The sequence below is a fragment of the Pinus tabuliformis genome, chromosome 3_1 (genome assembly GCF_031772625.1).
Source record: "Pinus tabuliformis cultivar Carrire ecotype Pingquan chromosome 3_1, CPIR1, whole genome shotgun sequence".
Classification (NCBI taxonomy): domain Eukaryota; kingdom Viridiplantae; phylum Streptophyta; class Pinopsida; order Pinales; family Pinaceae; genus Pinus; species Pinus tabuliformis.
In genome coordinates, this window is record NC_142301.1 from 840,185,660 (window position 1) to 840,203,209 (window position 17,550).

Below are 17,550 nucleotides of genomic sequence, written 5' to 3' on the forward strand. Positions count from 1 at the left end.
TCCATGTGTGCTTGAATCGCTAGGTCACGCAATATGACCCAAGGAATGATGCTCGATTTGGGTTTGCATACTCCCTTGGTTCTTGGGAGCCATTTTTCTGCCGCCATATCCCTTTTCCTTTTCTTTACTTTTTTCCTGTTGATTCCCTTATTGATCCTGGGATTCATTTCTTCCAACTGTCTCCTTGCCTCTTGCTTCTGGACTCTTTTCCGACAGTTTTTTGAAATGCTTCCCTCCTGTTTCCTTGCCTCCTTCTGTGACTACCTGACTGTAGGAGGGAGCGGCGCTCCCCCCTGCATGTCCCGCCATGGAACCCTAATGCAAAACCCTAGCGTCAACTTCAATCCTCATTCAGGTTGCAGTCGCATGTGATCAGTTTTTTGTACAATATTATACATACATAGTCTTCTATATAAAATTGAAATTGTGTAATTCTAAGATTGAACTTAGAAGAATAAGTTGTTCATTGATGCCAAACCTAAAAGCTACCCAATGAGGTATGAATCCCACAAATTGCCAATTGTGCAAACTAAATAAAAACTATAGGCTACTCAATTATGCCAACTAGATTTAAAGATCAAATGGTAACAATAAATGAATCATTCAATCAGAGAAAAGCGTAAACCCAAATTCTAAAGCCTCAATTGATTAGGTCTAATGACTAAAATTTACAAGAGCTATGTAAGAAATTGATCACAATATGGAGATCTTGGACTCATGAAACCATTTAAAACCTTAAAATTATATACTTGTCTCATATTTTTAACTTTAAACAACAAAATTTGCTTATTTGATATTTAATTGTTTAGATTCATATTGATTACATGAATATATATTTGTAATTAAAATTCATGTACTCTATGTAATTTTTTAGTTCTTTGGATAATTCCAATTTAGATTGAATCAAACACTCACACATGTTGGACTAAAAATCTCCCTCCTGCACTGAGATATTGAGTAAACCACTCAACATGTTGCTAAAATATTGTGTGTAATTTGTTGGATAAAATAAAAAACTACACCAATATGTTCAACTAAAAAACCATTAATCTTACTTTTAAACAATACCACATTTTTAAATTTTAATTAATGTAACTGAAAAAATATCATTCTGTAATTCTATCCTTTTACTTTTTGAATAACATTTTTTCCCACAACTTATTTTCTCTCTTTCTTTTTAAATAATATTCTTTTTGCACACCCTCTCCCAATGTAATATTTTTTTCCGACAACTTCTGAAACCTCTCCCAACTATATCTCTCACTATAAATGAGGTAGTTGTGAACTCCTATTATTAAAAAGACTTCCCAAATATAAAATGGGTAAAAGTCAGCGCGTTACTATTATAAATGTTCTCGCCTCTTCATAATGCATACCCAGATCAAAGTGAGCCCCTATTATTAGAAAGGTTCTCTCCCCTTCAGGTAAAATCAGGCCTTAATAGGCTCTTTCCCATTCATAATGCATAACCTTTCCCTTAATAATTCATAGCCACGTAAAATTGATCCCACTATTATTAGAAAGGCTCTCCCCCTATTATTATAAAGGCTCTCCCAATATAAAATGGATAAAATTTAGCCCCTTATTATTGGAAAGACTCTCTCCCCTTCATAATGGGTTACCTCTCTCTTCTCTCTCTCCTTCCTAATGGGTAATAAATTATTAGAAAGACTCTTTGAACTACAACAAATTGATAAGATTTCATTTAAATTGAAAATCCCCTTTTTCTCAATGCATTTTTGATTGATAACGCAAGGTATACTCAAATGACACAAAAGCATATTTAATGGGATATGTTGAATTTACCAATTAAGCTATCTAATATTAGATTATATAAAGTAGAGGAAGAATCTCCAATCATGTTATAATAAGATAAAAATGGGGACACTATCTATTAAAAATATTCCACAGCAGGCACCCTAGATACTTATCAGATCACATGCATCAATGATTTAAACCAATTTAAAAAGAATTGAAGCTACATACCAGGAAGGTCTTGCGGTCATCAATGCTCCAGCTCAAGCCTCCCCTCAAGCCAACTCTATTTCCACATCACTAGTCATAATTATGGACTAAAGAGTCCAATGAGAAATCTGGTTGTTGGCCTATTAATGAAAATTGGGCTTCTCTTGGGATTGCTTATGTTTTTGTCTCTTTTTTTATACATATATGTATACCGTACATAATTTACTTTTCTTGTTTAGTATATAGTAGTAGACTTGCCTAAGTTTATAGTAGAAAGAGTGTCTAGGTACAAATACCAGTCTTTCGCTCCTCTATCCTTTTGTTTTTTCATAGATCTAGACATTGAAGAAATGGTGGAAACGTAATATTTCAGGTCAAATGTAAACTTTTTTTCTTCGCTATTAATAGAAATCTATTGATTAATTTTAGAAAAAAAACAAAAACAAAACATTTTTTTATATAAAAATGTTTGAAACCTTTATGATGCAAAATTGACATTCAAAAAACCTTAAGCTCATGTCTTGCCTTGAAAAATCCTCTGAATGTATGAGAATAATTTTTAAGTTAAAAAAGAAGTGAGCAAAGGATTTATATTTTTCCATCAACTTTACAAACAATAAAATTAAAGATATAACCTTGAAAGGCGGAAAGTACATTTCCTTTGATTCACTTATGCTAAATGACTCACTCAGTTCCCAGATAAGAATCAAATATTTTCATAGAATTATGATGCACTTTAATACATTATAAAAAAATAGCATAAATTCATCCAAACCCAACCTAGGGTATATTTAAGATCTATTAAATAAAGAATAATTAAGACAACAACAAGGCTCAACTTTTTTATCCACTTAAAGATTCAAATATATATATATATATATATATATATATAAAACGTAAATTTGTTGAATTTACATTTCTTTTCAGCCACTCAGACATCATAACATGCTGGAATAAGAACACAATACATAATACTTATGTTCTTTAATATGACTTAAACACAATGTATGATCATGATTCCACAAGGCTTGGTAAGCACAATACAAAACATTATTTCTGTATAGTTAAAAAGAGACCATAGAAATATTTGACAGAAGTTAACGAGACTGATGGTCCCAATGCACAATTATTTTACCAAATTAGAAAATACAAAATTGTGGGGATGCACACTACTGAAAATCTAGAAATATTTACATTATTTACATTAATCTAGGTGAAGAGAGAAATTCGCATAGTTAACCAGATAACTAACTAACTAACTTTCAAAATTCTTCTCTGGCATCTCCATCACCATATTTAGAATTTGAAGTTGGCGTTAGTATACTTCCTTGTGTCCAATGTTTTAAAATATCCAAGGCTTCTTTTAGTTGATCCTTTGGGACCAAATGACTTGCATCATGAACCTGGTGCGATAAAATAGAAGATTCCATCCATAAGGAAGAAGTCATGTACTCACACAAAGAAATCAAATATGGTCATCGAGTGCCTTTTACCTTGAGAAAAATGAGTGGTCCATAACTTGTTATTAAACCTGCTTCCTTATCATCTACAAGGAAGGAATTTGTAGGTGCCTTCCTGAAATTCTCATTTCCTAATGTCACATGTATAGGCCTGCAACTAAAAATTAACACACACAACATAAAATGAAATCCACAATACATATTCACCTAAAAGCTCATAAATAATCCATTAATAAATAAAGTATTTACAGGAGAACTCTTGGCCTACTCATTGGCCTCTCATTCCTTACTTACTCTTACTTACATGTCTCATGGGCTCACCTAGATTTATAAAAGTGGATCTGAGCCTAAAGCAGGTTCTAGATCCAAAAAAGCCTCCCAAAATGTCTCTCATGATCCATAAAATCTCTCATCTAATCCCTTATCTCTAGATAAGATATAACTAACACACAAATCTCTCAATTCTTCCAAAATACTCTCGAACCTTCTCCTATTTACAATAATTCTCATTCTCTCCTAAAACTATAGGAAAATACATTAAATAATTAAATCCTAACTTAAGAAACCAACTGCGTTGGTAAACATTTGTCCCTAGGTTAAATGCATCTGCACCAAACTCCCCAGGTAAAAGAAAATGATGGTCTCCCGACCATATGTCTTTATAAGTTGATAAAACTCCTCCTTGATCCCAAACTTTAGTCTATTGTTGATCATCCATTCTTTGTTGTTCTGCTTCAATGATTGCGACTTTTAGTTCATCAGGTTTCCAAATTTTATGTTGCAATTCTCTTCCTTTTTCTCTGATGTACACTAGTGTAGTCAAATGTATCTTGTTGTTGTATTTCTGCCTCTTCTTGCAATATCTTGGTTTATGTGCTTTTTCTATCAATTTCTTAATTTTTTAATTTCAATATTTAATCTAGTTTCTAGCTGAAATTTACTGTTATTGGCTTGGTGTTAGGTCCCTATAATACTAGTGATTCCCCCATTACTATTGTCATTGTATCCCTTATTATTATTGTTGTGCCCCTATTTTCTCCATATTGTTATTAGTGTGCCCCATAGAAGCTCACTATTTTTATTGTTGTGCCCTTATATTATTATTGTTATGTCAGATTTGATTATATTGTGACCCCTTGGACTCCTATATATAGAAAGGAGGTTTTGTCATTTGTATCATTCAAGAATTGTTCATTTGTGTAATGTAAAGGAGGTTTTGTCATTTGTATCATTCAAGAATTGTTCATTTGTGTAATGTAAAGGAGGTTTTCCCCTCGAAGAGGCTGCTTTTGAAGTCATTGATCTATATTTTCTTCTATTTTATGAGCTCGCTGCATAACATTTGGTATCAGAGCTTTGGATTCTAGGGTTCGTTGCTCCAAACAGGTCATCATGGCATTTTCGCTATAACTTTTTTCTACGGTTACGGCCATATAAAAAAATGTCCCTCAATCAAGCTAAGAAGGATAATAAATTATCACTAAAGTATTATGGTCCGTACAACGTGTTGCAAAAGATTGGTACTATGGCATACAAATTGGAGCTTCCTGTAGCTTCCCGAGTGCACCCAGTTTTCCATGTTTCATACTTAAAGAGGGTTATAGGTGACAAGCTCCCAGTTCAAACAATATTTTCAGAACTTGACGAGGAAGGAAAAATCATATTGGAACTTGAAGTAGTCATAGAAACAAAATCTCGACAACTACAAAATCATCAATTTTAGAGTATCTCATCAAGTGGAAGAACTTTCCCACTGAAGATTCCACATGGGAGGATGAGAATTTTATACAGAAGAATCTAGAACTACTCAAGCATTGAGGACAACACTTTTTTGAAGGAGAGGGGCATGTTAGGTCCCTATAATACTAGTGATTCCCACATTACTATTGCCATTGTATCCCTTATTATTATTTTTGTGCCCCTATTGTCCCCATATTTTTATTAGTGTGCCCCATAGAAGCCCACTATTGTTATTGTTGTGCCCTTATATTATTATTGTTATATCGACTTTGATTATATTGTGACCCTTTAGACTCCTATATATAGAAAGGAGGTTTTGTCATTTGTATCATCCAAGAATTTTTCATTTGTGTAATGTAAAGGAGGTTGCCCCCTCGAAGAGGTTGATTTTGAAGTCGTTGATCTATCTTTTATTTTATTTTATGAGCTGGTTGCATAACACTTGGAATATCAATTCATCATCATTAAATTTCAAATTACATTCAAGTTCCACATTTTCAGTGATTGAACATTTCTTTTTCTTATTTGCAACTTGATTAGATTCAAGTTCCATCGCCATCTTTTCTAGCAATTGTAGTTCTTCTTCACATTTCATCAACATTTTACGATCACGCTCATAAATTATTTAAGTAGATTGGTCTTCATCCTTGTATGAAACAAAATTAGTGTATCGTCCATCATTTGTAACATATCTTGCATCCAAACACCAACTGTCATATTTAAAACCAACATGATTGTTATCTTCCATCGATGATTCAGTCATCATATGCATATCCTCTAAACAGTTTGTGGTGCCATTTGTGGGAATAAAACTCATGTTCATATCATCATCATCCTCACCAATCATCGGTCCTTGTTTTGGTTCACAAATGCATACATTCATCTCGGTTATCTAGAGTGTTTCTACTTCCTTTAACAAAACTTTCAACTTGCGCTTTTGTCTGCTTGCCATCAACTGCTTGATAGGCCATCTAACTGTCTTCTTCATTATCCATCCATGTTTCTTATTGTGTAACAGCTCCATCCACATGTCAAATCATGCCTCCAACTCAACAATCTCTTTCTCAAACTCTTCATCACTTACGTCAATTGCTATGGCATCACTGTGGCTTTTTCTGGATTCTGTAAATGACTATCCATAGTCATCTTCATCTCCTTCTTTCATGAATTTCACCTTGTTCATTGCAATTGAACTAACACTTTACCAAGTTACTCGCTTTGAACTTGGTCAATGGTTCACTTCACTTGAACCTTCTTTCTGATCACTCCTTCGTACTTTTCTTCATTTGTTGATAACAACTGCAATATCCCTTGTCCAAACTCTGGGTGGCGGGCTCTACCGATCATGCACCCATTACATTCAATGATTCAAATTTAAATGCACTTTTGACTTGACTTATGACTCGTTAACTCCAGACTTCTAATTTGACATCAATTCTTTATGTCAATAGACCTTTCCTTAAAAAAATCACTTATCGCTCCGACAAAATATTACAAATTAAAAATCATACGTATTCCTCCAAATATTACAAAGTAACAAATCAACCTATCACTTATCACTCTAAAATAACATTATATTAGCTTCTTACCACTCCATCACTACAAAGAATATTTTAATAAAATATCATTTCTACATATTTCGCACAAAACATTGCTAAACCCTTATGTCTCCCTTCAAGGCACATACAATTAAAAATGTGAAAAAAATACACCTTTTTCTATTTTTAATCACTTTCTCTTATGAATCTCCACTTACATCTCTCCTTTGTTCATCAGCTCACATACTTATGACTTCATATACGTCTACAATATGTGATATCTGAATGCCTCAAAACTTTGAAAATTCTTCAGATTTCCAAAAATACACCTAACTTTAATATATCATTAATATCTTTTATCGCTCCTCTCTCGATGTATTAACATGAAATTACAAAATCCCATTACATAACTATAATTTAAAGATCATTTCCATTGGTCGCTTCAACACTGGAAAGTAGATCTCAACCTCTGGTCAATGCTTCTTCAACACAACTTCACGTACACACGCTTCATGGCGACAAGCGACTTGACACCAACTTTAAGTGGCTCAACAAGGAGTTTGATTTTTGTTTTTTATCACACAACTCTGGCATGGGTTCCATGACTTCACATTTTTGTCACCGGTTCTCTCTCTTCAATGTTATTTAAAATTGGACTTCAACAAATTTCAGATGCTCGGACTTCAATGATGATATCTAATGCAGATTGGTTACAGTTTTGTAAGCTTCATTTGCTTCACGCTACACGAACAAATTTCCACATGTATCATACTCCAATGCTCCACGGTCAGGATGGTCAATGACTATGCAATGTTTCAATGCTTTGACTCACAGTTTCCTCATGGCACACGAATGCACCAGACTCAGCGCTGGACACTCACATTTTTCACTAGCTGATCACGACCCTTGTTGATCCTACTAACAACACGTAGCTCCACACAGTTCCGTGATGCAATAAAATAAATCTTTTACTAATCGGCTCGTGCAATCTACCCGAATCTTCACGCTAGCCGCTCAATTTGTTTTTCATCAGCGACTTCGGTAACAACCGTATCAATAGCAACTTTGACACAAAACTCTTCAGATATTCAACGCAGCTTAGTAGCACAAGAAGGCTCTGTCATTCATGTAGAAATTATTCTATCGATGGTTATTTCCATTTCACGGCCGTTGGTCAGGCTCTGATACCAAAAATGATGTCACAAGTATAGGTTTGCAACTAAAAATTAACACACACAACATTAAATGAAATCCACAATGCATATGCACCTAAAAACTCAGAAATAATCCATTAATAAATAAAAAAGGTTTGCAATTAAAAATTAACACACACGACATAAAATGAAATTCATAATACATATGCACCTAAAAACTCAGAAATAATCTATTAATGAAATCCACAATACATTTGCACCTAAAAACTCAGAAATAATCCATTAATAAATAAAATATTTATATGAGAACTCTTGGCCCACTCATTGGCCTCTCATTCCCTGCTTACTTTGGCTTACATGCCTCATGGGCTCACCTAGATTTATACAAGTGGATCTGAATCCAAAGTAGGTTCTGGATCCTAAACAAACTCCCAACATATCTCTCATGATCCATAAAATATCTCATCTAATCCCTTATCTCTAGATAAGATATAACTAACCCACAAATCTCTCAATTCTTCCTAAATACTCTCTAACCTTCTCCTATTTACAATAATTCTCATTCTCTTGTAAAACTATAAGAAAATACATTAAATAATTAAATCCCAACTTAAGAAACCAACTCTAGTAAAAATTTAACCCTAGCTTAAATGCACCCGCATCATTTCCAGACCAATCCATGGAATTGACCCTTCTTGAATTGCCTGAAAGACACATATTTTGAACAATTAACTCTTCAATTTTGAAGTTTTGGCTGACAAAACTGAAAAACACCACTTAAAAAAAGTCACTATCCAAAAAAAAATATGTTCTATATATACAACATCATTACCTAACCAATTGCAAGTGAGATCATATTCTCGTGCATAAACTAACAACTTGACACCATCCTCCAAGAGTGTTGGAATGCTAACTTCCATATTCCACATCTAGTCAATAAGCATATCTTTAAAAAGAAGGCGGCTATAGGGGAAAAAATTTCGGCTACCAACCCCCAGGGCATCCCTAACAGAAGCATTTTTTAAGCACTTCTCCATATTTGAGAAATCATCGTACATGTCACCAATGCACTCCTTCCGAATATCATAGTACTGCAAAATATAAAAAAAATGATGAAAAATACATTTAGGATATAAAATGTTGATAAAATAAAAATCATGTCGTTCCAGTGTTTAGAAGTTAAGCGATAATGTCTTACATTGATATTCCAAGCTAATGCCAAAATGGAATTGCAAATTGAGGTGCACACCGAGTATGATGAAATGCAAGTGTCAGTCCCTTTGGTACCCGGAAAGATATCACACCGATTATAATCAGAACCTACATTAAGAACCTTCGATGAAGAATCCAGCATAAGATCACCTGCAACATGTTCCTCGAAACACTTCACAAATGGTTTTTAAGGATCATAAAGAAAACATCATTTAGTCATCAAGATTCTCGCAATTTAAAACATAGTAGCAAGATTTGAATATGAACAAAAATACAAATACAATTCAGCAAGTATATATCTCATAAATATGAAAATATGCATTTTGTTCCAAATTTTAATAGGGTTTCAGCGTCAGGAATGACCAATAAATCTGGGAAAAAAGGACATTCCTTAAAATTTGATGAATTGGTTTATATTCATAGGTGTATTTTAATTTTTTTTTAATATTTTTTGAGGCTTTTGGGCTCTTTTTATGGTTTATAGATCTACAAATATCAAATGCATGAGATATATTATGAAAGACCATCAAAATTAAGTTGACCATATTGTTAAATGTTTATAAAAACACATAATAAACAATAATGAACTAACTAGAAAAGTGAAAATCATCATTTCCGCCAAATAATTTGAGATACATATAAGACTTTACTACTGTTATGGTAAACACTTGCACAAACAACTTAAAAAATACATTGAATGTTTCAAAAACCACATCAACAAACAATTTTTCCACTGAGGAAAAGTGCTAAAAGCCCTCAACAAAAGTTTTATGGATAGTTCACAAGCTGCATTGGTCCAACTATGTTGTCCTCCCAATCAGGGAAAAACTAGCAAAAATCCACTCAAAAATATTACCAAAACAATTACATGATAAACCTAACTTTCCATTAAGGGTGAGCAATAAATGTTAGGTTTTAACTCACCATAAATTTTTATGGACTGTTCACATACTAGATGGATTTTTTTGATCTGATTGTAATCATCTTCCCTAATCAAACCCATCTCCAATGCATAATCCATGTATTCTTTATACTAGATTGCTGGATCAGTAAGTCCATTACCAATTGCAAATACTCGTAGGAAGTTTGAAATACATAGAGATGAAAAATGATCTTTTAAAAGCTTCCCAATAACACCTGACTTGTTTATAAAAGTTACTATAATTGAAAAATTTTTGGTTAATAATAAAAATAGAATGGATGCACATGCCCATCAGTTATATTTGTCTCTTAAACCTCCATATAGAGGAGAACAAATGTGATAAGCCATATAACACAAAACAACAAAACAAAAGAATCTGACACACTATACCTTCAAATTTATTGGAAGACCCTCATTGTTTTTGTTTCCTTGGTAAACCCTGCTTGTAGCTGTCGGAACGTAGTGTTCACCATATGAATCCCCAGTGACAAAGAAGTCATTCTTTTCATACTTCGGGTGTTCTTTAAAAAATGCCTAACAAAGATTGGCGAAACTTATTAGAGTTGAACTCTGCATTCATTGACAAGAAACTACAAGTTTGTTTTGCTTACAAATTGACAAGTTGAACTTGTACGTGGGCCACCCAAAAAATGGTTAAATTGCTAATCGAAAAAAGAAATTTTCCATCTCTATACTAGGTATGTAACAAATACATCACATGTGGAAGAAATGAAAAATACTTGTATAAAGTCATTCATATCATTGCTAACACCCTTGTCATTGTGACGATGGTCACATCCGTTAGTGTTGTAACTAAAATTAGTTCCAGTAGGTTGATCCACAAAAATGATATTTGATGCCTACCAAGTTACTAACATATTATACTCAACATCTGGAATCTTTACAACACTAAATGATCCTTTTCAAGTTAGAGGCAAGAGTGCATGAATTCAAAAATTTTAATACCAAATTATTTATATAAACTAACATAGAAACACACCGTGATTTGTCACATAACTTTATATTTAAAAATTATAAAATAATAGTTACATTAACAAAATAAAAATAGTAATAATAAAAAATAAAGAGTTAAATAAGAGAGATATGTAATTTCTTTAATTTTATATAGAGGAAAATAAAATAATTAAATTAAAACTTTTTTATATTTTCACTTTTCATTATGAGGGAGGTGTAAATTGTTACATTCTTAATATGGAGTTGATATATAATACTAAAAAATATTAATAACCTATTGACAGTGCTGGACCAGCCAACATTCAGGGAATCTCCTAGATGTGAAGTCCCAACTAGACCTCACACTATTTGGAGGAGTCCTAACAGTGGGCGGTAATGTTGTGCCTTGAATGCGAATATGCATTGAGTGAAGTATGATAACTTTGGTGAGAGCAAGTGTCTGACCCTGCGGAACGTCAAGTGTGATGCATGAAGGTTCCAACACATGAAGGGAAAAGGAAGTGTGTCCTTTGAAAGCCTATAATAGTACATAGCTTGAAAGGAACACACGAGCGTAATGACATCACAATCTAAGATGCAGAATAGTCCATAAGTTAAAGTGATGAATTAATACAACAACACACATTCAACAAGATTCATACAAATGAAAATGAATAGTTCATAAGCATAAGGGTAAGTTAAATAACATAAATTTCAAATACAACAAGAAGAGTCCTACTATATTCAACTCATATTCATGAAAGTGTGTCGGCTTTGATTTTATCATAAGTGAAAATTTCATTCATACATACACCATTGATGGACCACTAGCACCAATAGTGGAACATTAAATTCAAGAACACCTACTCCTCCAAAGAAGTATACTCTCTCTACGCTACAGAGAAGCCAACGCTCTTCAGAAACTCCCAAGATCCTTCTAAGCCTAAGCCTAGCCAAAATCTTGGCTCCCAAAAGCCCTTTACATGAGTTATGAGGTTCCATTTATAACAAGGGGGTGGATGACCTTTCAACTCCCCTTTGTGACCTTTGGACTATCCTCATGACTCTTCAAATTATTTCAAATGACTCATTACATTACATCATGACTCTTCACATTCCAATATTGAGACTTGGAATTTCACTTTACAAAATAGTTACAAATAATGTTACATTTTACACTCATACCCATATAAGACAAAATAGGGTAGAGACAACTTATCGGCCTAACAAGACAATATACTATGATTCTTGAGTTTGGAGAAACACTAGCTTAGAAACTTCCACTTGATGCTTCTCGGTCACATATTGGTGCCAAGCTCAATATTGTGCGATGACATCCCCAAACCGCGTGATGGTGTCTGGCTAGAAGTAGACTCTAGCCTCCATGGCATCCATGTACAATAACTTGGAACCAATTTCAACTTCCCTTTGAAGCATGAGCAACATTGTTCTAATTTGGATAGGACCACCAATGTAGTTATGCATGTTCTGTCTATTCAGCTCCAAATCTTCGTTGGTGTCAATCTATCTCAGCTGCTTCAAGTACTCTTGATCTCATGCCTGACCTGGTTCTTGGGTTTATCTCCGGTGAGCAAACCAACTAATTTGATCTTGTGTGCATTCACCAAGACATCCAAACTGTTGTATAACCATATATATGAGGCCTGAGTACTACCAATGAAAGAGGTGAGATTCCTATTGTTTTGAATCAACATTCAAAACATTGTTTTCTCCATCTCTGTCTGTGGCTTCATTTTCTTTCGCAAGTTAAGTGATTCTCCTTTTTATCACATTGTGCATTCATGCACAAATGTGATGGAAACTTGTATATTCCTAAGAGTTTTGACGAAGTCTTTTCTCTGCTGCTGCAAGCCATGCAAGTGAACAACTTCCTTATGTATGGTAATGAGCTCCTTATAGAGGTCCCACATGGTCTCTCCAAGTGTTGATACTTCAACAAGTATCGTTGTTATCATCTCCTCCAAGTGGACTCATGCAAAAGCTACATTTGTTGCTGTTGCATGGAGTTGTTTTGCCTCTCGCCCGACAACCTATAAATCTTGTGCTAATTTCATTTTCTTGGCCATCAAATACTGAGTGTTTGATCTTGCTGCACCTGTGAAGCCCAAGTTGGCTTTGACAATGGAATTTGGATTCTTCCTAGTGTCCGCCACTATCACCCTTTCTCTAATGAATGTAGGCGATGCGAGGCCATCCAGAAAATGATTTCTTTGTGTTTGCACAATATTCTTCTATATTTCATCATATGATAGATTGTACAAGCCCATTACCAGATCATCATCAAGAGGAAAAATTTCCCCTTCCTTGGTAGGAGTAACTTTGCTGTCGGAGGTGGCGAAGACTAAAATATGACCTACGGTGCACTTAGCATTAGGTCAACATATTTATTCTATGACTCCAATTCTACCTCCATGCCATATCCCTAAATCAGTTCTTCAATCTGCTAAGCAAGCTTCTTATCCAACATCTGTTTTCTCTTATCTAATGTTGTTGGTCGGTTCTATTCCTGCTCTTCAACTTTCTTTTGTGATATTTCTACTACTATTGTGAATTTCCTTTCTTCTTCTTCCTACTTTTATTTTACTTCCTCCATTCTACTCCACTGTGCTTCTCTCTTCCTTTGTTCTCCTCTCTACAACCTTTTTTTCCTCTTTGCCTCACTTTCTAAATCTGCTTTCATAACAACATGATCCACTTTCATCTTATGAATTATTTTCTTCCATGGGAAGGTTAGATACTTGCATGCAATCCTGTGTAATCACGACTGCTGAACACTGATGTAAACCTACCAGTCCTCTAGATCTTCTTTGAAGCTCCTTGCTGAAAATCTTCTTTAACCTTGTTCCATGTTAGATTTGAATAATTTTCTAAAAACAATTGAGTGTCCACATACACTAGCAAGTCCACTAGCGTTTTCTCAACTTCTTCCCTAGTACTGCTCTCAATGGTATCTTTTGAAGCAACTCTCTTGGGTGCCATGGTAACAATGACTGTTGGAGAGAAGTGCTCAAAAGCCGTGGAACAAAAAAGGCCCCCATGGAAAGAAAACATTAGCTTTTGAAAATCTAACTTCAAAGCACTATCAAGCAATCAAATGAGAAACTAGTGAGAGTGATTGCGTCATTTCCATGAAAAGGTGAGGGGGATTGGTTGTGGGCACTGTGCATTGAGCAATCCCAACAACCAAGGATGCAACTTGAGGCTTGAGACTACACAATGCACAATTCAACCTAGCAGAGACTAGGAGAGATTGCGCATTGCATAGTCTCAGTGGCCAAGGGTAGCAGACTGGGCCTTAGAAATGTGCAGTGTGCAGTTGGGGCAGCCTGTATTGCACCTTGTGAAGTCTCAGAGGCCAAGCTCTTAGCTTGAGCCTTAGGATTGCGTAATGCCCAGTTGGGCAAGGTAAAAACTAGCCAAGGAAAGTGTAGATCTTCCCAGTGAAGGTGTGGGAAAAAAACAGATCTAAGTGATGATGTGAGCTTGAGTGTGGATCTAAATAAGTACTTATAAATAAATGTGAATCAAGTGCAGAAACTCAATGAATGCAAGGAAAAATAAATATATGAGGAGAGTCACTGAAATGACGACCAATGGTGCGAAATAAGAAAATTGATGCGAAACTTGTGAAAGGAAAATGAAAAATTGAAACAACACTTCTACAAGCTAAAATATGTTGAAACGTCAGCAACCATGAAGAATAAGGAAAAAAACACTCACACAAGCGAAACGACAAAAAATGGCAAAAAAAGCAGCAAAAGACGATAAGGGAAAAAATCACCCGGAAAAGCGACGACAACTCCACCGAAGGTTCCTTGATCTCCTCGGGAATGCTATAGCTCCAAGATCTAATGCACAAATGAGCTCTAGAGGCATTGATTAAATAGATTTGAGCAAAAGAGGGTTAATGACGTGCATGCCTAAAATCAAGGAAAATGCGGCACTTGGATGAAACTTCAAAAAATAGAAATGTGCCAGCTTCGGGAAACTAATAATGGATCCCTACTTTTTAGGGATGATTTTTACATTTTAGCTTTTCTGTGGAAACTTTCCATGCACATTGATGAGAAATATTACACAATTCTGGGGAACTGGGAAACTTTCCGGCTTAGTGCACTGCCCAGTTTCTGAGCTCTGTAAGGGATTGTAAAGTTTCTGTGATAAGTGTTGGGTTTCCTTCCATGACTGTGCAATATTTGAGCTCAAGGCTGACTGCCAGTATGAATTGCACAATTCCAATAATTAAGGGTAACTACCCTCAAGGATTGTTCTTTTTCTAGATTGAAGCCCATAACTACTATGTGACCAAGTTAGGAGGTTAGCTTGTGACTTAGAAAGATCAACTAAGTAAAATGAGCAAACACAAACACAAAAGAAAAAGTTAAGTCTTAATCGAAGCATGAAAAAGATAAGTCTTAATCGAAGTAGTGCCTTATCTCACCAAGTTTTCCAAAGTAAAGGAAGAATTGGATGGTGTGCCCAAGAATACTTTCCAGGTTAGGAGAATTTAAGGGGTGAATGCATCCAAGAGGAGATTCACATACAAGCTTAGGTTGGATTCATGTTAAAAGTGAGGAAGATGAAGAAAAATTCGCTCTAGTTAGCAAAGGGAGCAAGTCCAAGGGAAAAAAGAGCAGTAGTGGTGGAGAGCCGCGTTCTAAGTGTGAGAAGAAGAAAACGGATCTGAGCAAGATAAAGTATTTTCCGTGTCACCAGTTTGGGAATTATGGTACTAAATGCCCTACCTGGAATAAATGGTCCAAGAAGGACCAAGTAGCAACCTCTATAGAGATATATGAGTTCTCTTCTCATATGGAGAAAGAATTTTCACTCATTTCCTATATGGAAAGTTCAGTGGATACCAATTTAAGGTATGTGGATAGCAGTGTGTTTTATCATATAACGGGAAACAAGATGTCTTTTAACAAACTATAAAAAAACGACGTGCAATTCAACATCAAGATGGGAGATGATGGGAAGTATCAAGTTGATGGTATTGGTACAGTTTGTTTTGAGAGGGAGTCTGAGGACCCTCTATATCTTAGAGATGTTCTTTACATACTAGGACTCAAGAAGAAACTCATTTCATTTTTAGCTTCAGAGGATGAGGGGTATGAAGTGACCTTCAAGTAGCGTAGGGTTTTTATAAAATCCTCAGACTCCAGGGTGTAGAAGAAAATTGGGGTGAGTTGAAAGAGGATGTAAAAATTATAGTTTGATACAACCACAACATTAACTAGTAGAGGATGTCGTGACTCATGCAGTGAGGTTGGAGAGTTGTGGCATAGACACATGGGGCATTTGCACCATGGAGCACTTAAGATTTTTAAGGAGATAGCTACAGGGTTTCCACATTGTATGATATGAAATTATCATAAGTTAAAACTGATGTAGAATTGATTAGCCATTAATGAATTGAATGTTAGTTGAAAGTGCGGAAAACAAGGAAATTGCTTGAGAATAAAGTCTTTACGACAACTGATTAAACATAAGAAAGATGCATAATAGAAGTGAAAATAGTAAAAAAAAAAATGATACCAGACAACAAAGTTGATTACGGAGTTCGTCCATGATGGACTATGTCTCCGGGTTTGCTTTCAAGATGGGCGACCGCTTTATTAGTATTGAAACCAAGGAGTTTGATTACACAGAGAATAGACCAGACTGAATGTGCACATAGCCACTTTTGATCACTGTCAAAAGGAAGCTCTCTGAGCCAGTTTTCCAATGCCTGTCACGTTTCCCAATTATGACTTTGGATGCTCTTGTTACACTAAAAACAAAACTGCCTATGACCTCCAGATTCTGTATACAAAAACCAAAACCACCAATCTCCACTTCAATGAACAAAAACCACCTCTTATAGGCCTGTAGGTACAAAAAAACCTCCTCTGGCCTAAACATAGCTTGAATTTAATTATTTAGGGTTCTTGGGCCTTGCTCCATTCACCTCTTGACTTCTTGCCATGCTCCTCACATTAGTTGTAACCAAAACTTAATGATAAAAAACCCAAAATAACATTGTGTTATAACATAACTACTGGCGGCTTACATACTGGGCTGAGGAGGTTGGCGGTTGCATGTGACCAATTGAGGTCTAATCGCATGCTGCCACCTAGTGTTTAACCTCCGATGGTTCCGCTATCAATGCCCCAGTGGTTCCGGTTGTGTTCACATGCTGACAACTATCCAACAATTATCCTCCATGGTTTGCTCCACCACGGTTACATTAAATCTGCGGTTACGTAACCTGTTCACAAGTTATAGTTCCGCTAACGATTGATGCTGTGGTGAACTCTCCGCTTGCTGACTCTGCTAACATTGACTCTGTTCACATGTAATCACTGCAGTTAGAACCCCGTGCAGTTTGAAGATTGATGGCTTATGACTGCGGTTGGCTAACCATCCTGCTCATTCACATGATTAACAATCCCGTTGTGGTTTGAGAACACGGTTAGGGACTATGTTAAGTTTTTTGTAATGTTTTACAATGTGTTAATATATGAATATACCCCGAGAGTTATATGAGAAAAGGTTTAGGGTTTTAGACTTAGGAAATGAATTTTTTTTAAATACATAGTTGT

At 35.2% G+C, this 17,550-nt stretch overlaps 1 pseudogene; it reads right to left on the reverse strand.

Annotated features, from left to right (window-relative positions):
* Nucleotides 1-3,227: 3,227 nt before the first annotated feature.
* Nucleotides 3,228-17,288, reverse strand: LOC149190135 (serine carboxypeptidase-like; annotated as a pseudogene).
* Between the last annotated feature and the right edge of the window lie 262 nt (nucleotides 17,289-17,550).